The 20,883-nt window shown below is 36.8% G+C and overlaps 1 protein-coding gene and 1 pseudogene across 2 annotated transcripts in view; one reads left to right on the top strand and one right to left on the bottom strand.

Moving 5' to 3' along the window:
• The window catches only part of CBFB (core-binding factor subunit beta), a 95,742-nt gene that overhangs the window by 56,195 nt on the left and 18,664 nt on the right, over positions 1-20,883 (bottom strand). The window lies entirely within an intron of this gene.
• LOC119519034 lies at positions 18,238-18,821 on the top strand (annotated as a pseudogene).

The raw sequence follows: 20,883 nt of genomic DNA, 5'->3' as shown, positions 1-20,883 counted from the left end.
CTCCATCATTTGTAGTTTCCTGTTTGTTTAATGGCAGCCATTCTAATCGGTGTGAGATGGTATCTCATTGTGGTCTTAATTTGCATCTCTCTAATAGCTAGTGAAGCTGAACATTTTTTCATGTCTTTCTTAGCCATTTGTATTTCCTCTTCAGAGAACTGTCTTTTCATATCTTTTGCCCATTTTATAATTGGGCCGTCTGTACTACTGTCATTGAGTTGTAGGATTTCTGTATATATGCAAGATATCAGTCTTTTGTCAGATACATGGTTTCCAAAAATTTTTTCCCATTGAGTTGGCTGCCTCTTTACCTTTTTGAGAAATTCCTTTGAGGTGCAGAAACTTCTAAGCTTGAGAAGTTCGCATTTATCTATTTTTTCTTTTGTTGCTTGTGCTTTGGGTGTAAAGTCTAGGAAGTGTCCGCCTAATACAAGGTCTTGAAGATGTTTTCCTACATTATCTTCTAGGAGTTTTATGGTACTTTCTTTTATATTGAGATCTTTCGTCCATTTTGAGTTAATTTTTGTGTAGGGGGTGAGGTAGGGGTCCTCTTTCATTCTTTTGGATATGGATATCCAACTCTCCCAGCCCCATTTGTTGAAAAGACCGTTATGACTCAGTTCAGTGACTTTGGGGGCCTTATCAAAGATCAGTCGGCCATAGATCTGAGGGTCTATCTCCGAATTTTCAATTCGATTCCATTGATCTATATGTCTGTCTTTGTGCCAGTACCGTGCTGTTTTGGCAACTGTGGCTTTATAATAAGCTTCGAAGTCAGGGAGTGTAAGTCCTCCCACTTCGTTTTTCTTTTTCAGAGTGTCTTTAGCAATTCGAGGCATCTTGTCTTTCCAAATAAATTTGATAACTAGCTTTTCCAAGTCTGCAAAGTAGGTTGTTGGAATTTTGATTGGGATTGCATTGAATCTGTAGATGAGTTTGGGTAGAATTGACATCTTAATGACATTTAGTCTTCCTATCCATGAACATGGAATATTTTTCCATCTTTTAAGGTCCCCTTCTATTTCTTTTAGTAGAGTTATGCAGTTTTCTTTGTATAGGTCTTTTACATCTTTGGTTAAGTTGATTCCTAGGTACTTGATTTTTTTAGTTGCTATTGAAAATGGTATCTTTTTCTTGAGTGTCTCTTCAGTTTGTTCATTTCTAGCATATAGAAACATTACTGACTTATGTGCATTAATCTTGTATCCTGCTACTTTGCTAAATTTGTTTATTAGCTCTAGTAGCTGTATCGTCGATTTCTGAGGGTTTTCTAGATATAAGATCATATCATCTGCAAACAATGACAGTTTTACTTCTTCTTTTCCAATTTGGATGCCTTTTATTTCTTTGTCTTGCCGGATTGCCCTGGCTAGCAATTCCAGCACAATGTTGAATAACAGTGGTGACAGCGGGCATCCTTGTCTTGTTCCTGATCTTAGAGGGAAGGCTTTCAGTCTCTCACCATTGAGTACTATGCTGGCTCTGGGTTTTTCAAATATGCTCTTTATCATATTGAGGAAGTTTCCTTCAATTCCTACCTTTTGAAGTGTTTTTATAAAAAACAGATGTTGGATTTTGTCAAATGCTTTTTCAGCATCTATTGAGATGATCAATTGATTTTTCCCTTTTGACTTGTTAATGTGTTGTAATACACTGATTGATTTTCTTATGTTGAACCATCCTTGCATGCCTGGAATCAACCCCACTTGGTCATGGTGTATGATTTTTTTAATGTGTCTTTGGATTCGATTTGCAAGTATTTTGTTGAGGATTTTTGCATCTATATTCATTAGGGAGATTGGCTGCTAGTTTTCCTTTTTTGTAGCATCTTTGCCTGGTTTTGGTATTAGATTGATGTTAGCTTCATAAAATGAGTTAGGTAGTGTTCCATTTTCTTCAATGTTTTGAAAGAGTTTGAGTAAGATTGGTGTCATTCTTTCTGGAAAGTTTGGTAGAATTCCCCTGTGAAGCCATCTGGCCCTGGGCATTTATTTGTGGGAAGATTTTTGATGACTGATTGGATCTTTTGGTTGTGATGGGTTGGTTGAGGTCTTCTATTTCTTCTCTGGTCAGTCTAGGTTGTTCATATGTTTCCAGGAAATTGTCCATTTCTTGTACATTATCCAGTTTGTTGCCATACAGTTATTCATAATATCCTCTTATAATTTTTTTAATTTCTTCAGGATCTGCAGTTATGTCACCTTTTCCATTCATTATTTTGTTTATATGGGTCTTCTCTCTTTTTGATTTTGTCAGTCTAGCTAGGGGCTTGTCAATCTTGTTGATCTTCTCAAAGAACCAACTTTTGGTGATATTTATCCTCTCTATTGTTTTTTTTTTTTCTCTATGTCATTTATTTCTGCTTTAATCCTTGTTATTTCTTTTCTTCTACTTGGTTTAGGATTAGTTTGCTGTTCATTTTCTAGCTTCTTCAGTTGATCCATTAGTTCTTCGATTTTGGCTCTTTCTTCCTTTTTAATATATGCGTTTAGTGCTATAAATTTCCCCCTTAGTACTGCTTTTGCTGCATTCCATAGGTTTTGGTATGTTGTGTTCTCATTTTCATTCGTCTCTATATATTTAGCAATTTCTCTTGCTATTTCTTCTTTTTTTTTTTTTTTTTTTGTTTTTTGTTTTTTTTTTTTTTAATCATCATTTTATTGAGATATATTCACATACCACGCAGTCATACAAAACAAATTGTACTTTCGATTGTTTACGGTACCATTACATAGTTGTACATTCATCACCTAAATCAATCCCTGACACCTTCATTAGCACACACACAAAAATAACAAGAATAATAATTAGAGTGAAAAAGAGCAATTGAAGTAAAAAAGAACACTAGGTACCTTTGTCTGTTTGTTTGCTTCCCCTACTTTTCTACACATCGATCCATAAACTAGACAAAGTGGAGTTTGGTCCTTATGGCATTCCCAATCCCACTGTCACCCCTCATAAGCTACATTTTTATACAACTGTCTTCGAGATTCATGGGTTCTGGGTTGTAGTTTAATAGTTTCAGGTATCCACCACCAGCTACCCCAATTCTTTAGAACCTAAAAAAGGTTGTCTAAAGTGTGCGTAAGAGTGCCCACCAGAGTGATCTCTCGGCTCGTTTTGGAATCTCTCTGCCACTGAAGCTTATTTCATTTCCTTTCACATCCCCCTTTTGGTCAAGAAGATGTTCTCCATCCCACGATGCCAGGTCTACATTCCTCCCCGGGAGTCATATTCCACGTTGCCAGGGAGATTCACTTCCCTGGGTGTCTGATCCCACGTAGGGGGGAGGGCAGTGATTTCACCTTTCAAGTTGGCTTAGCCAGAGAGAGAGGGCCACATCTGAGCAACAAAGAGGCATTCAGGAGGAGACTCTTAGGCACAAATACAGGGAGGCCTAGCCTCTCCTTTGCAGCAACCGTCTTCCCAAGGGTAAAACTTATGGTAGAGGGCTCAACCCATCAAACCACCAGTCCCCTATGTCTGTGGTCATGTTAGCAACCATGGTGGTGGGGTAGGCGAATACCCCTGCATTCTCCACAGGCTCCTCAAGGGGGCACTACATCTTTTTTTTTTTTCCTTGTTTGTCTTTTTTCTTTTTTTCTTTTTTTTTTTTTAACTTTCCCTTCTTTTTTCAAATCAACTGTATGAAAAAAAAAGTTAAAAAGAAAACAAACATACAATAAAAGAACATTTCAAAGAGACCATAGCAAGGGAGTAAGAAAAAGACAACTAACCTAAGATAACTGCTTAACTTCCAACATGTTCCTACTTTACCCCAAGAAAGTTACATACTATAGCAACATTTCAGTGAACTTGTTCCTACTACATCCATCAGAAATTAACAGACCATAGTCATTTCTGGGCATCCCCAGAACGTTAAATAGCTTATCTGTTCTTCTTGGATTATTGTTCCCCCTTCCTTAATTGCTCTCTACTGCTAGTTCCCCTACATTCTACATTATAAACCATTTGTTTTACATTTTTCAAAGTTCACATTAGTGGTAGCATATAATATTTCTCTTTCTGTGCCTGGCTTATTTCGCTCAGCATTATGTCTTCAAGGTTCATCCATGTTGTCATATGTTTCACCAGATCGTTCCTTCTTACTGCCGCGTAGTATTCCATCGTGTGTATATACCACATTTTATTTATCCACTCATCTGTTGAAGGACATTTGGGTTGTTTCCATCTCTTGGCAATTGTGAATAATGCTGCTATGAACATTGGCGTGCAGATATCTGTTCGTGTCACTGCTTTCCGATCTTCCGGGTATATACCGAGAAGTGCAATCGCTGGATCGAATGGTAGCTCTATCTCTAGTTTTCTAAGGAACTGCCAGACTGACTTCCAGAGTGGCTGAACCATTATACAGTCCCACCAACAATGAATAAGAGTTCCAATTTCTCCACATCCCCTCCAGCATTTGTAGTTTCCTGTTTGTTTAATGGCAGCCATTCTAACCGGTGTTAGATGGTATCTCATTGTGGTCTTAATTTGCATCTCTCTAATAGCTAGTGAAGCTGAACATTTTTTCATGTGTTTCTTGGCCATTTGTATTTCCTCTTCAGAGAACTGTCTTTTCATATCTTTTGCCCATTTTATAATTGGGCTGTCTGTACTATTGTCATTGAGTTGTAGGATTTCTTTGTATATGCAAGATATCAGTCTTTTGTCAGATACATGGTTTCCAAAAATTTTTTCCCATTGAGTTGGCTGCCTCTTTACCTTTTTGAGAAATTCCTTTGAGGTGCAGAAACTTCTAAGCTTGAGGAGTTCCCATTTATCTATTTTCTCTTTTGTTGCTTGTGCTTTGGGTGTAAAGTCTAGGAAGTGGCCTCCTAATACAAGGTCTTGAAGATGTTTTCCTACATTATCTTCTAGGAGTTTTATGGTACTTTCTTTTATATTGAGATCTTTGGTCCATTTTGAGTTAATTTTTGTGTAGGGGGTGAGGTAGGGGTCCTCTTTCATTCTTTTGGATATGGATATCCAACTCTCCCAGCCCCATTTGTTGAAAAGACCATTATGGCTCAGTTCGGTGACTTTGGGGGCCTTATCAAAGATCAGTCGGCCATAGATCTGAGGGTCTATCTCTGAATTCTCAATTCGATTCCATTGATCTATATGTCTATCTTTGTGCCAGTACCATGCTGTTTTGGCAACTGTGGCTTTATAATAAGCTTCAAAGTCAGGGAGTGTAAGTCCTCCCACTTCGTTTTTCTTTTCTAGAGTGTCTTTAGCAATTCGAGGCATCTTCCCTTTCCAAATAAATTTGATAACTAGCTTTTCCAAGTCTGCAAAGTAGGTTGTTGGAATTTTGATTGGGATTGCATTGAATCTGTAGATGAGTTTGGGTAGAATTGACATCTTAATGACATTTAGCCTTCCTATCCATGAACATGGAATATTTTTCCATCTTTTAAGGTCCCCTTCTATTTCTTTTAGTAGAGTTATGTAGTTTTCTTTGTATAGGTCTTTTACATCTTTGGTTAAGTTTATTCCTAGGTACTTGATTTTTTTAGTTGCTATTGAAAATGGTATCTTTTTCTTGAGTGTCTCTTCAGTTTGTTCATTTCTAGCATATAGAAACATTACTGACTTATGTGCATTAATCTTGTATCCCGCTACTTTGCTAAATTTGTTTATTAGCTCTAGTAGGTGTATCGTTGATTTCTCAGGGTTTTCTAGATATAAGATCATATCATCTGCAAACAATGACAGTTTTACTTCTTCTTTTCCAATTTGGATGCCTTTTATTTCTTTGTCTTGCCGGATTGCCCTGGCTAGCAATTCCAGCACAATGTTGAATAACAGTGGTGACAGCGGGCATCCTTGTCTTGTTCCTGATCTTAGAGGGAAGGCTTTCAGTCTCTCACCATTGAGTACTATGCTGGCTGTGGGTTTTTCAAATATGCTCTTTATCATGTTGAGGAAGTTTCCTTCAATTCCTACCTTTTGAAGTGTTTTTATCAAAAAGGGATGTTGGATTTTGTCAAATGCTTTTTCAGCATCTATTGAGATGATCAATTGATTTTTCCCTTTCGAGTTTTTAATGTGTTGTAATACATTGATTGTTTTTCTTATGTTGAACCATCCTTGCATGCCTGGGATGAACCCCACTTGGTCATGGTGTATGATTTTTTTAATGTGTCTTTGGATTCGATTTGCAAGTATTTTGTTGAGGATTTTTGCATCTATATTCATTAGGGAGATTGGCCGGTAGTTTTCCTTTTTGTAGCATCTTTGCCTGGTTTTGGTATTAGATTGATGTTAGCTTCATAAAATGAGTTAGGTAGTGTTCCATTTTTTTCAATGTTTTGAAAGAGTTTGAGTAAGATTGGTGTCAGTTCTTTCTGGAAAGTTTGGTAGAATTCCCCTGTGAAGCCATCTGGCCCTGGGCATTTATTTGTGGGAAGATTTTTGATGACTGATTGGATCTCTTTGCTTGTGATGGGTTGGTTGAGGTCTTCTATTTCTTCTCTGGTCAGTCTAGGTTGTTCATATGTTTCCAGGAAATTGTCCATTTCTTCTACATTATCCAGTTTGTTGCCATACAGTTGTTCATAGTATCCTCTTATAATTTTTTTAATTTCTTCAGGATCTGCAGTTATGTCACCTTTTTCATTCATTATTTTGTTTATATGGGTCTTCTCTCTTTTTGATTTTGTCAGTCTAGCTAGGGGCTTGTCAATCTTGTTGATCTTCTCAAAGAACCAACTTTTGGTGATATTTATCCTCTCTATTGTTTTTTGTTCTCTATGTCATTTATTTCTGCTTTAATCCTTGTTATTTCTTTTCTTCTACTTGGTTTAGGATTGGTTTGCTGTTCATTTTCTAGCTTCTTCAGTTGATCCATTAGTTCTTTGATTTTGGCTCTTTCTTCCTTTTTAATATATGCGTTTAGTGCTATAAATTTCCCCCTTAGCACTGCTTTTGCTGCATCCCATAGGTTTTGGTATGTTGTGTTCTCATTTTCATTCGTCTCTATATATTTAGCAATTTCTCTTGCTATTTCTTCTTTAACCCACTGATTGTTTAGGAGTGTGTTGTTTAACCTCCAGGTATTTGTGAATTTTCTAAGTCTCTGATGGTTATTGACTTCTAATTGTATTCCATTGTGGTCAGAGAATGTGCTTTGAATAATTTCAATCTTTTTAAATTTATTGAGGCTTGCTTTATGTCCCAGCATATGATCTATTCTGGAGAAAGTTCCGTGAGCACTAGAAAAGTATGTGTATCCTGTTGATTTGGGATGTAATGTCCTGTAGATGTCTGTTAAATCTAATTCATTTATCAGATTGTTTAGGTTTTCAATTTCCTTATTGGTCTTCTGTCTGGTTGATCTATCTATAGGAGAGAGTGATGTGTTGAAGTCTCCCACAATTATTGTGGAAACATCCATTGCTTCCTTTAGTTTTGCCAGTGTTTCTCTCATGTATTTTGTGGCACCTTGATTGGGTGCATAGACATTTATGATTGTTATTTCTTCTTGTTGAATTGCCCCTTTTATTAGTATGTAGTGGCCTTCTTTGTCTCTCAAAACATCCCTGCATTTGAAGTCTATTTTATCTGAGATTAATATTGCTACACCTGCTTTCTTTTGGCTGTAGCTTGCATGACATATTTTTTTCCATCCTTTCACTTTCAGTTTCTTTGTGTCCCTGTGTCTAAGATGAGTCTCTTGTATGCAACATATTGATGGTTCATTTTTTTTTTATCCATTCTGCGAATCTATATCTTTTAATTGGGGAGTTTAATCCATTTACATTCAACGTTATAACCGTGAAGGCATTTCTTGAATCAGCCATCTTGTCCTTTGGTTTATGTTTGTCATATTTTTCCCCTCTCTCTGTTAATATCCTTTATTGTACCCATACCAAATCTCTTTAGTACTGAACCTTTCTCCAAGTCTGTCTGTCCTTTCTTTGTTTTTCTGTCTGTAGGGCTCCCTTGAGTATCTCCAGTAGGGCAGGTCTCTTGTTAGCAAATTCTCTCAGCATTTGTTTGTCTGTGAAAAATTTAAGCTCTCCCTCAAATTTGAAAGAGAGGTTTGCTGGATAAAGTATTCTTGGCTGGAAACTTTTCTCACTCAGAATTTTAAATATATCGTGCCACTGCCTTCTCGCCTCCATGGTGGCTGCTGAGTAGTCACTACTTAGTCTTACGCTGTTTCCTTTGTATGTGGTGAATTGCTTTTCTCTTGCTGCTTTCAGAACTTGCTCCTTCTCTTCTGTGTTTGACAGTGTGATCAGTATATGTCTCGGAGTGGGTTTATTTGGATTTATTCTATTTGGAGTTCGCTGAGCATTTATGATTTGTGTATTTATGTTGTTTAAAAGATTTGGGAAGTTTTCCCCAACAATTTCTTTGAATACTCTTCCTAGACCTTTACCCTTTTCTTCCCCTTCTGGAACACCAATGAGTCTTATATTCAGATGTTTCATATTATCTATCATATCCCTGAGGTCCATTTCGATTTTTTCAATTTTTTTCCCCATTCTTTCTTTTATGCTTTCATTTTCCATTCTGTCATCTTCCAGGTCACTGATTCGTTGTTCAACTTCCTCTAGTCTTGTACTATGAGTGTCCAGAATCTTTTTAATTTGGTCAACAGTTTCTTTAATTTCCATAAGATCATCCATTTTTTTATTTAGTCTTGCAATGTCTTCTTTATGCTCTTCTAGGGTCTTCTTGATTTCCTTTGTATCCCGTACTATGGTCTCATTGTTCATCTTTAGTTCTTTGAGTAGCTGCTCTAGGTGCTGTGTCTCTTCTGATCTTTTGATTTGGGTGCTTGGGCTTGGGTTATCCATATCGTCTGTTTTTTTCATATGCTTTATAATTTTCTGTTGTTTTTGGCCTCTTGGCATTTGCTGAACTTGATAGGGTTCTTTTAGGATTTGTAGACCAATTGAAGTCCTTATCTCTAATTTATCAGATCTACAGCTTTGTGGAGTACACTTTCTCTAACTAACCAGCAGGTGGCATCCACGAGCCACCTGTTCTCCACAAGCCAGTTCTCCCCTGCTGTGCCTTTGTGGTGAGTGGGGGAGTGAGTCTTGAGGGGTTCAATTGGTGTACCAAGCTTGCGTGTGTACTTGGTGTTGCCCACCCTGTATATGGGGTGTGTTTCTGGGCAGTCAGGGAGGGGGGGTGGCTCTAACAATCAAATCTCCCTGGTGATCCTAGAGTTTTAAAGCTGCTGCAATAGTCTAATCCTTCAGTTCAGTCCTGCCACAGTTTGTCTCTGTCACTGACCCACAAGTCCTTGGTATTGGCATATGGCTCCTGAGACTTGCAAGTGGGCCCCTCTTACAGGCTGTGCACCCCAGGTCCTCTGTTGAGGGATGACTGTGCTATGTCACAGGTGAGTGCCGACCCCCCAGGGCGCTTCTGGGCTGCTGGGCTGTGTAGGGAGGCTCCCAGTCTGCTGAAATGATGGCTGAATGGGGCTTTGTTAATTCACACTGCTCCACCTTCCCAACTCTGGGACAATCAGCTGAGGTTGCAGGGAAGGCTAATGTCCACACCCAGTTTTGTGGTGTGTGCGTGTTATTTGAAGCACTTCCATCACACTGGGTTGTCTGGAGCAGCTCTGGGCTATGGGGCTAGCGATGGGCAGGAGTGTTTCCTGTCCGCCAAGATGATGGCTGTGAGCGGACACCCCCCTTTTCTTGGGAAGTTGTGGTGTTTAGTGAATTTTCTCAGCCACTGGATTACTGCCTTTTGTCTCAGAGCTCTCTTAGTTCTGCTCTTGTCTTGACCTGCCCAAATTGCAAGTCTTTGAAGCTTTCTGTATTGGGCTTCTTAGAGTAATTGTTTCAGAAAAAGAAAAAGGATTAAAAAAAAAAAAAAAAAAAGGGCCCTCCTCACAGATCTAATGGGTTATTTAAATGCTAAGAGACAAAGCAATTAGGACCATTAAGGAAAGGTCCACAGGGCAGAGAGATCACCTTTTCTTCGGGATTTGCATATGAGCCTGAGGGCTTGAGCTCTGCCCTTCCCCTTTCTATGTTCACCAGAACTCCAAAAATCCTCCACTTTTATTTTGAAGTTTTTCATGCTGTTTTTTTCTATGCCTGTCTCCTCTCTGCTGGGCTGGCTGCTCTCAGATTCTCTGGTGTCTAGTCTCAGTCTATCTATGGTTGGAGTTTGGATCAGTAGAATGAGTTTCCGATAAGAGCTGCCACTGCAGTTCTCCCTTCTCCTTCTGGGAGCTGACGGCCCCTCCTCCCACGGGACTGAGCCTGGCAGGGAGGGGCGCGGGTCCCCTGGCCGCAAAAACCCACAGATTTCGCTGATCTCAGCAGTTCCATGTTTTCATGAGTGTTGTATGAAGTATGCCCAAAGTCAGACTGCTATGTGGTGTCCAGTCCACGATGTTCCTGGCTTTTTACCTACTTTCCTGGAGCAGTAACTAAAACATACAGCTCACCAGTCCGCCATCTTGCCCCGCCTCTCCATAGTCTAGTTATCAAATTTATTTGGAAGGGAAAGATGCTTCAAATTGCTAAAAACATTCTAAAGAAGAAAAATGAATGGGAGGACTTATATTCCCTGACTTTGAAGCTTATTATAAAGCCACAGTAGTCAAAACAGCATGGTACTGGCACAAAGATAGACATATTGATCAACAGAATTGAACTGAGAATTCAGAAATAGACCCCCAGGATTTATGGTCAACTGATCTTTGATAAGACCCCCAAAACCAATGAACTGGGACACAATAGTCTTTTCAACAAATGGGGCTGGGAGAGCTGGATATCCATATCCAAAAGAATGACAGCGGACCCCTACCTCACACCCTACACAAAAACAAACTCAAAATGGATTAAAGACCTCAATATAAGAGACAGTACCATAAAACTCTTAGAAGATAATGTAGGGAAACATCTTCAAAACCTTGTATTAGGAGGTCACTTCCTAGACCTTACACCCAAAGCACAAGCAAGAGAAGAAAAAGTAGATAAATGGGAACTCCCCAAACTTAAAAGCTTCTGTACCTCAAAGGAATCTGTCAAAAAGGTGAAGAGGTAGCCAACTCAACAGGAAAAAACATTTGGAAACCATGTATCTGATGAAAGACTGATTATCTTGCATACATAAAGAAATCCTATAACTTAATAACAATAGTACAGACGGACCTATTATAAAATGGGCAAAAGACATGAAAAGACAGTTCTCTGAAGAGGAAATACAAACGGCCAAAAGACACATGGAAAAATGTTCCGCTTCACTAGCTATTAGGGAGATGCAAATTAAGACCACAATGAGATATCATCACACACCAATTAGTTCGGCTGCCATTAAACAAACAGGAAACTACATGTTCTGGAGAGGATGTGGAGAAATTGGAATTCTTATTCATTGTTGGTGGGACTGTCTATTGGAACAGCCAGTCTGGAAGACAGTCTGGCAGTTCCTTAGAAAACTTGATATAGAGTTACCCTTCAACCCAGCGAATTGCACTTCTTGGTATATACCCAGAAGATCTGAAAGCAGTGACACAAACAGATATCTGCATGCCAATGTTCTTAACAGCAATATTCACAATTGCCAAGAGATGGAAACAATCCAAATGTACTTCAACAGATGAGTAGATAAACAAAATGTGGTATATACACACGATGGAATACTACGCAGCTGTAAGAAGGAACGAGGTCATGAAATATGACAACATGGATGAACCTTCAAGACATAACGCTGAGCAAAATAAGCCAGGCAGAAAAAGAGAAATATTGTATGCTACCATTAATGTGAACACTGTGGAAAATGTAAAATAAATGGTTTATATTGTAGAATATAGGTGACCTAGCAATAGACAGCAAATGGTGAAGGGGGAACGATAATCTACTAAGAACAGGTAAGTTATGAAGGGTAAACTTAATGCTATGGGAATGCTCAGGACGACTATGGTTTGTTAATTTCTGGGGAGTATGGTACGAACAAGTTTGCAGAAATGTAGTTATTTTAGGATATTTGTTTTTCTTATTCCTTTGTTGGGTTATAGTCTTTATTTTCTTGCGGTAGGGTGGGAACATGTTGGAAACAATGTAGTTATTTTAAGTTACTTGTTTTTTCTTATTCCTTTGTTTTGGTTTTGCTTGAAACGTTTTTTATTGTTTTTTTTTTTAATTTTTTTCATCAAGTTAAAGAAACAACAATGAATGAGTATGGAAAAAAAAACAGGTAAATGAACAATGAGAAGGGGGAATGGAATGTTTAAAAAAAAAAAAAAAAGAATAAAACATGTAGTACTGTGGCAGCCAGAGACAACGTAATGGAATAGAACAAAAAATCCAAAAGTTACAAGTATACAAGTATTCAATACATGAAAAAGAAATCAATGATGAAATGATGTTTTTAAACTAGTGGACTTGGGAAAACTGGCTAATCATTCAAAGAAGTGAGTTTAGACCAAAATAAATAAAAATAGCCAAGAATTACTAACACAAAATGTTCACTAACATCAAATACATTAAACTAAAACAAAATAACAATAACTATTTTTAAACAAATATAAAAATAAATTTAAAAATTTGTAATAATGTCAATAAGGAGAGAAACCAGGTTCAATTATATTGCCAGTGGGAGTATATTCTGGCTAAATATTCTGGGAGGGTATTTTTGGCAATAAGTGTGCATTATCCTTTGACCCAGTAATGCCATTATCTATGAATATATTCTGAAATTTAATCAAAGACGTACACAAAATATTTTATATAAGGATGTTATTCTCAAGGGTTTTTTTTAATAATGGCAAAAGATCAGAAATAACTTAGATGCCCAACAATAAGGAACTGAATAAATAAACGTGCATACTGAACATTATCTAGCCTTCCGAAAGCACATGTTTAACATGGAAAGATATTTAAAATATGCTGCTAAGTGAAAAACACATATGATAAAATACCAGGTAAAGTAAAGCATGATAAGAAAATACTATGTAATGTAAATCATTAAAAATATATACATATATAACAATGTGGCTGGAAAAATACTAAGATGTTAAGAGCTATTAAGTCTGGGTGGTAGAAATTCACATTTGTGTGTGTATGTATGTAGATACATATTTTGCTTATGTGTATTTAAAATTTTTCTTCAATAAATGTACTTGTAAAATAAAAATATTTAATTAATTTATAAAATAAGCAATCTTTTAAAAAGAAAATATGGAAAAAAGGGATTATTATCACTAGACTTAACCCCAAGGTAGCATAAGAGTGGAAAGAAAATGTGCTTTGGAATCAGATAAAACCTGGGTTTAAATTCTAGCCATATTAGTGTGTCTAAGACAAATTACTTAATCTTGCTAAGCCTCAGATTCCTCAAATATAAAATCAGGACTAAATAATACCTCTTTATAAGTGCAAATAAATATAACCCAAGTCAATGTACATAAAACATATAAAACATAAAGAGCACCACAGAAAATTTAATTGCTTACACATACATTTTTACCAATGTCTTACATAGTAATTTCTTTCCAAGGAAAAGGAGGCTTTTTTTTTTTTTCTGACAATGAACAGGTGTTCCTGCCTACAGACCAATGAATCAGTAGACAGAGTAGTAATGCTGTGATGGTAGATAGGCACCAGATATTCTACTAAAAAAGTATGTACCCTGTCTTTTAGTTGTAATCATTTCTGTAGTCTATTCAACAGATTCTTTTGGAAGACATTTGGTTCTGACTCATACTCCTTTAGCCACACGCTGCTCCCTGTTCACAAATGTGCAGTCAGCCACTGGCTTGCTGGATAATCATTATAGTCATTCGAACTTGTTTGCCTCGGAAATCATAACTGAGTTGCATGTAAGTGTAAAACTAGCTTCTTCTGTACTGATCTAGAAAAATCATAACATGGAAAACTACAGAATATGCCTAGCATTTAATAGATTGTGTATGTCTGTGTGCATACACATATACACACAAATTCAATAAATGGATGCATTAGCCAAACTCAAAGGCTCTGGTCAGGAATGAGATCTTTTCTGCAAATTCATAAAAGTGTATTAATATGCTTCTAAATAACTGTTTTAATTTGGTTTCACTGCACTCTTCCTAAATAAAAAGTCCTGCAAACATAAATTCTGACTTTATGCTTCAGGTGCTGCCCCCTTCTTTCCTCTGAGACTATGAAAAGGGGTAGAAGGTAAGAATATTGCATCCAAGAAACAAGAACAAGATGCTCTAAAAAATGAACCTTTACAGAACAGAAAAAGAGCTCTAGGAAATTAAATATATGATAGTAGAAATTAAGACTCAATAAAAGGCTTTGAAGTTAAAGTGGACAAAATTTTTCCGAAGGTAAACCAAAAAGGCAAAGATAGAAAATAATAAAATTAAGAGGATTGGTCTTGGAGGACCAACATCCAAATAGATGTTCCAGAAAGAGAACCAAGAGAACATAAGAAAGGAAGTCATTAATGAAATATTTCAAGAAAATTTCCCAAACCAAAGGACATAAGCTGTGTCCTAGTTTGCTAATGCTGCAGAAAGCAAAACACCAGAGACGGACAGGCTTTTATAAAATGGGGGTTTATTTCACTACACAGTTACAGTCTTAAGGCCACAAAGCATCCAAGGTAACACCTCAGCAATCGGGTACCTTCACCGGAGGACGGCCAGTGATGTCCGGAAAACCTCTGTTAGCTAGGAAGGCAGCTGGCGTCTGCTCCAAAGCTCCGGCCTCAAAACGGCTTTCTCCCAGGACGTTCCTCTCTAGCAAGCTTGCTCCTCTTCAAAACATCACTCCCAGCTGCACTCTCTTCCCTCTCTTTGAGTCAGCTCATTTATATAGCTCCACCGATCAAGACCCACCCTGAATGGGCGGGGCCACGCCTCCATGAGAACATCTCATCAGAATCATTGCCCACAGCTGGGTGGGGCACATTCCAAGTAAATCTAACCAGCACCAAAAATGTCTGCCCCACACAAGACCACAAAGATAATGGCATTTGGGGGACACAATACATTCAAACTGGCACAAGCTGTAATATTGAAAAGGCCAACCAAGTACCCTGCACAATGAATGAATATGGATCTTCACCAGGTTACATCATAGATGAATACCAAATCACGGAGACAAAGAAGATTTTACAAACTTCCGAGGTGGGGTGGGGGGGTGGATTTGTCACAAACAACAGAACAAGAACCTGAATGGCTTCAGATTCTCAACAGCCATATTGAAACCCAGAAGACTATCTACGGGAAAAAAGTCCTTCTTAATGAAAATAATCCCTAACTTCAAACTCTAGAACCAGCCAAATCTTCAATGAAGCATGAGGGTAGAATAAAGACACTTTCAAACATGCAAGCACTCAAAATATTTAGCTCCCATGCACTCTTCTCCACCAAAATGAGACCATAAACCAATAAAGAGATTCTAAAAAAAAACAGGAGAGGTCCACTGCAAGAAAGATTCCCAGTATATAGCTCTGCATCACATGCAGAGGGCAACCAGTTTAGATTCAAGAGACAGATATTCTGAAGGTAGTCATTACCAAGATCACTCTTTTTAGTAAAATGCACCATAAGTCTCTCCAGATTATTTGTATTCTGTTTATCTTTATCGTGTGCCAATGAATTTCATGCTTTCCCCTATATGCCCCTCTGCTCGGATCAAAGACACTCATTTTACCTCAGAGGTGATCTGCTTTATCCTACTTCTGTGAAAAGAAGGTAGGCCATGACAGGTTAGAAGCAGAAAATATATTCTCTCTAACCTTATTTCCTCCAGATCTCCAGCACCTGATTCACACTCTGCCAGATGCCACAACTCCAGTGTGAACTTTAGGTTTTCCATGACTCACTCATGAATCTGTCCACAAAGTTCCCCAGAAAGGGCTCTTAAAAATCTGTAGGATTTAGGTGATGAATGTACAACTATGTAATGGTACTGTAAACAATCGAAAGTACAATTTGTTTTGTATGACTGCGTGGTATGTGAATATATCTCAATAAAATGATGATAAAAAAAAAAAAAAATCTGTAGGAAAGCTGAAGCCAGACTTGATGTTTAGATTCTGTTCAGCTTGTTTCTCCTAAGAGCTTTCATCTTAAAGCGAAACTACAGCCCTTTATTTACACAGTCTCAAAATTTGTGCCTGCTATAGTTGGTCTTACAAAATGAAACTGCACTCTTTAGAAAGACATGTCTAGGAACTAAAGTAATAAGGGAATAAATATATCAATCAGAATAGTGGTTTTTTTAGGGAGGATGGAGGAAGAGGTATAGGATTTGGTAGTTGTCTAAGGCATCAATGACCAAAAGAAATATAATGTGAATAATAAATTTAAGTCACGTAAGTTTTCTAGTAGCCATTTTTTTTAATATATATGTTTTTCTTTTTTTTCGGCCAGCAAGTGGCACCAGCCTCTAGTAGCCATGTTTTAAAAAGAAAACAAAAAAGAATATGTGATGTTAGTTTTAATAATACATTTAGTTTAACCAAATATATCTAAAAATTATCATTTCAACCTGTAACTATCAATAATGAACACTACTGAGCTACTTCACATTTTTTTTTTGTACTAAGTTTTCGAAATCTGGTGGGTACTTTACACACACAGCACGCATCAATTCAATAGCTGCGTGTGGCTAGCGACTACCATACTGGACCATCATGGTTCTAAAGTTCTAGAAATGTTATTTCTTAACTTGACTAGCAAGTACACAGAGGTTCCTTTTATTATTGTCACTAAAACTGTACATATATTTTTACCCATTCTTCTATTTGTGTGATACATTTAACAAATGAAAAGATGACTGGCAGAATTTTTAAAGGGAAAATATATTCAATAATAGACATATTAAAAAAGTAAAAAAAAAAAAAAAAAAAAAAAAAGGAATTAGACCACCCAATTTGGAATATGGTGAGTTAATAAAGATAACATAAAAAATTTTAAAATCCCCAAAACCATGCTAAAACACTACACTGATTTTATTGTACATTTTATGTAAGTCCCACACAAAATAAATGTCATGTGTTGTAAATTGATTATTTGCACTAAACATCATTTTTCAGAAGAATGCTTCACCTAGAAACATTCCGGACCCACTGTCTAGACGGGCCATTCCATTGTCAGCCATCTGAGAAGATGCCGATATGCTAATTACATCGTTGATCTGAGATATACATGACTTTGTTAAGTAAAAAACATTTTTAGTCTAATCTAAAATTTGGCAATCTACTTGCAACATGATTTATGTTCTTACATAAAAAATTTTTCTTCATGAAAATGTATTTAAAATACCTGCTGGCTTTCTGACCTTATAAAAAAGTATGTTACGATAGCCTCAGCATCACAAACCAATGTAAGCTTGAACACTCCTAAGACCTCAAATGCTATCTTTGGTCTCCTTCCAGCTCCATACCTCAATCTTACTTCGTTTAAAGAAGGCTCACTTCCCCAATAGCTCCATAAAGCTCCCCTTCATTTCTTAACTCTTTATCTTTACCATACTCGGGCTTAAGGCATTATCACCTTACGTTTATACGATCTTTACTGTTTTTGAAACTTTTCCAAGTCCTGTTAGAGCTTTACAACCACCAAGAGGAAGGAGAATTTAAAATGAGGAAAATAAAACTCAGAGAAACTGAATAATTCACTTGCAGAAGGTCACGCAGCTAGTAAGTGGTAAAAGCCAGCGTCAGAATTGCTGCCTATTCACTGACCACAACTACGGCTGTATTTACGATTTGCCTTTCCAAGGCTGTTTTCTAAGTATTTCAGGGTAAAAATGGAGCATCTCCCCAAAGAATAAAGAAACTGGATAACCAATTTCATGGTTAAATTCATGTTATTAACATGGCATGTAGAAAATTCCAAGATAAATATTTTAAAAATAAGATGTAAATGCTAAATTAGAGACATTTCATTTTTGTTTTAAAATTTAAATACAGATAGAAAAAAAACCACACATCTAGGGCCAGTTGATTTTAAACACAGGCACCATGTCCATTCAATGAAGAAAGGAACAGTCTCTTCAACAAATGACACCAGGACAACTGGAAATCCATATACAAAAGAATGAATTTGGACTCCTACCTCCAGCCATATACAAAAACTAATTCAAAATGGATCAATAACCTAAATATAAGAGCTAATGCTTGACACTAACTGGGGCTACGGCAGCCATCGCGCTATGCTTTTTGGGCTTGGAGGGTGTAGGGTCCAGGCTGACACAATAATTACATTGTCTCCAGTCACAGACCCTATAAAATTTGGATATGTCCTTCATATTTGATTGGATTTACAGTGGTTTCAGCAGTATGCTACAGTTTTTTAGGATTATACAAGAAACTGGTAAATTGGTATTTCTTGGATTGGATAATGCAGGAAAAACAACACTGCTACATATGCTAAAAGATGCAGACTTTGACAGCATGTCCCAATGTTACATCCCACTTCTGAAGAACTGACTATTGCCGGCATGACTTTTACAACTTCTGAAATGGGTGGCCATGTCCAAGCTTGGAATGTGGAAAAACTACCTTCCTGCTATCAATGGCACTGTTTTTCTGATGGATTGTGCAGACCAGGAAAGGCTATTAGGATCAAAAGAAGAACTTGATTCATTAATGACAGATGAAATCATTTCTAAAGTGCCTGATTCTTGGGAATAAGATTGACAGACCTGAAGCCATGGGTGAAGAGAGGTTACAAGAGATGTTTGGTTTATATGGTCAGACAACAGGAAAGGGTAATGAATCTGTGAAAGAACTGAATGCCCAATCCTTAGAAGTCTTCATGTGCAGCGTGCTCAAGACAAGGCTATGCAGAAGGCTTCTGCTGGATGGCCGCAGTACACTGATTAATACCAACCTTCATCTGTTTCAGGTCTCACCATTCGGCCTTACTCAAGAGATCTGATCACTCAGCATTTATAATTTGAATTCAGTAGATTTTTGTTGGTTATAAAACAGACGTCTTTTAGATTGTTAATACTGTATCAACTTAATTTATGTGAGAATTGAAAACTGATTCAAGTAAGTTTGAGTTATCACAATGTTAGCTTTCTAATTCTGTAAAAATAGTTTTTACGGTTTATAATCTGACATTATCCTCAGCACCATTACAAAGAGCAACTTTGCAGCAGTACATATGAAGCACTTTCTAACAACATAAAGCTACAAGTATAAATCATATTTAAAAGTTTATCATGTTAAATTTTTTATGTACTTTTTTGGAACTAATTTTTAAATTTTAGATTATATGCCCACCTATCTTAAGTGTACACTTAACAATTAGCTTATCAATGACTGCATGATGCCTTATAGTTTTCAATAACGTTTTTCCTTATGCAAGCATCATGCAATAAAACAAACTCTGAGGTTTGGCATACTCAAAAAAAAAAAAAAGAGCTAATACTATAAAACTCTTACAAGAAAACATGGAAAATATATTCAGGACTTTGTATTAGGCAATGGATTCTTAGATTTTATACCCAAAGCACAAGCAACCAAGGAAAAATTAGATAAATTGGACTTCATCAAAATTTAAAACTTTGTACATCAAAGGACAGTATCAAGAATGTGAAAGACAACCTACATAATGGGAGAAAATATTTGGAAATCACCTGACAATAGCTTAATATACAGATTATATAAGGAACTCCTACAACTCAACAGAAAAAAAACAATTAAAAACTGGGCCAAGGATCTAACAGACATTTCTCCAAAAAAGATATTCAAATGGTCGACAAGCACATGAAAAAATGCTCAACATCATTAGTCATTAAAGGAATGCAAATCAAAACTAAAATGAGATTCCATGTCACACAAAGACAGCTACTATTTTTTTTAAATGAAAAATAACAAGAGTTAGTAAAGATGTGGAGAAACAAACCCTTATACATCATTTGTGGTAATGTGAAAAGGTGCAGCCGCTGTGGAACAGTTTGGCAGTTCCTCAGACAGTTAACTACAGAATTACCATATGACCCGACAATTCACTTCTAGGTATGTACCTCAAAGAATTAAAAATAGGGACTCAGATATCTGTACACCAATGTTCACTGCAGCATTGTTCACAATAGCCAAAAAGTGGAAGCAACCCAAGTGTCCATCAACAGATGAATGGAAGAACAAAATGTGGTGTACGCATACAATGGAACATTACTTAGCCAAAAAAGAAGCGAAGGGCTGGTATATGCTACAACTCAGTTGAAACTTGAAGACATCATGTTGGGTGAAATAAGCCAGACACAAAAAGACAAATATTGTATGATGTCTCTTACATGAAATACTTAAAATAAGCAAACTGATAGAGACAGAAAGAAGAATAATGGTTACTAAAGCATGGGGATGGGTAGAAATGGGAGGTTATTCCTTAATGGGTACGGTTTCTGTTTGGGATGATGAAAACGTTCTGGAAAGAGAGAGTGGTTAAAGTTACACAACATTGTCAACATAGTTAATGTCACAGAATGCTATACTTAAAAACGGTTAAAATGATTTTTATATTCTGTATATTTTATCAATAAAAAATATATACACAGAAAAAAATAAGAATGGCAATCTAACAAAACATCAACGCGGTTTTATAAGTGGTAGGTTATGGAAGATTTTAATATCTTTTCTAAAAGTGTATTTTCCAAATTGTCCTTATGTCCTTTATCAGGGAAAAGTTATTTTAAAATACTGCACTGAGTTATCTTAGGTTAGTTGTCTTTTTCTTACTCCCTTGTTATGGTCTCTTTGAAATGTTCTTTTATTGTATGTTTGTTTTCTTTTTAACTTTTTTTTCATACAGTTGATTTAAAAAAGAAGGGAAAGTTAAAAAAAAAAAAAAAAAAACAAGGAAAAAAAAAAAGATGCAGTGCCCCCTTGAGGAGCCTGTGAAGAATGCAGGGGTATTCGCCTACCCCACCTCCA

The sequence above is a fragment of the Choloepus didactylus genome, chromosome 22 (assembly GCF_015220235.1).
Source record: "Choloepus didactylus isolate mChoDid1 chromosome 22, mChoDid1.pri, whole genome shotgun sequence".
NCBI classification, from domain to species: Eukaryota; Metazoa; Chordata; class Mammalia; order Pilosa; family Megalonychidae; genus Choloepus; species Choloepus didactylus.
This window is presented reverse-complemented; position numbering and strand designations above follow the sequence as displayed.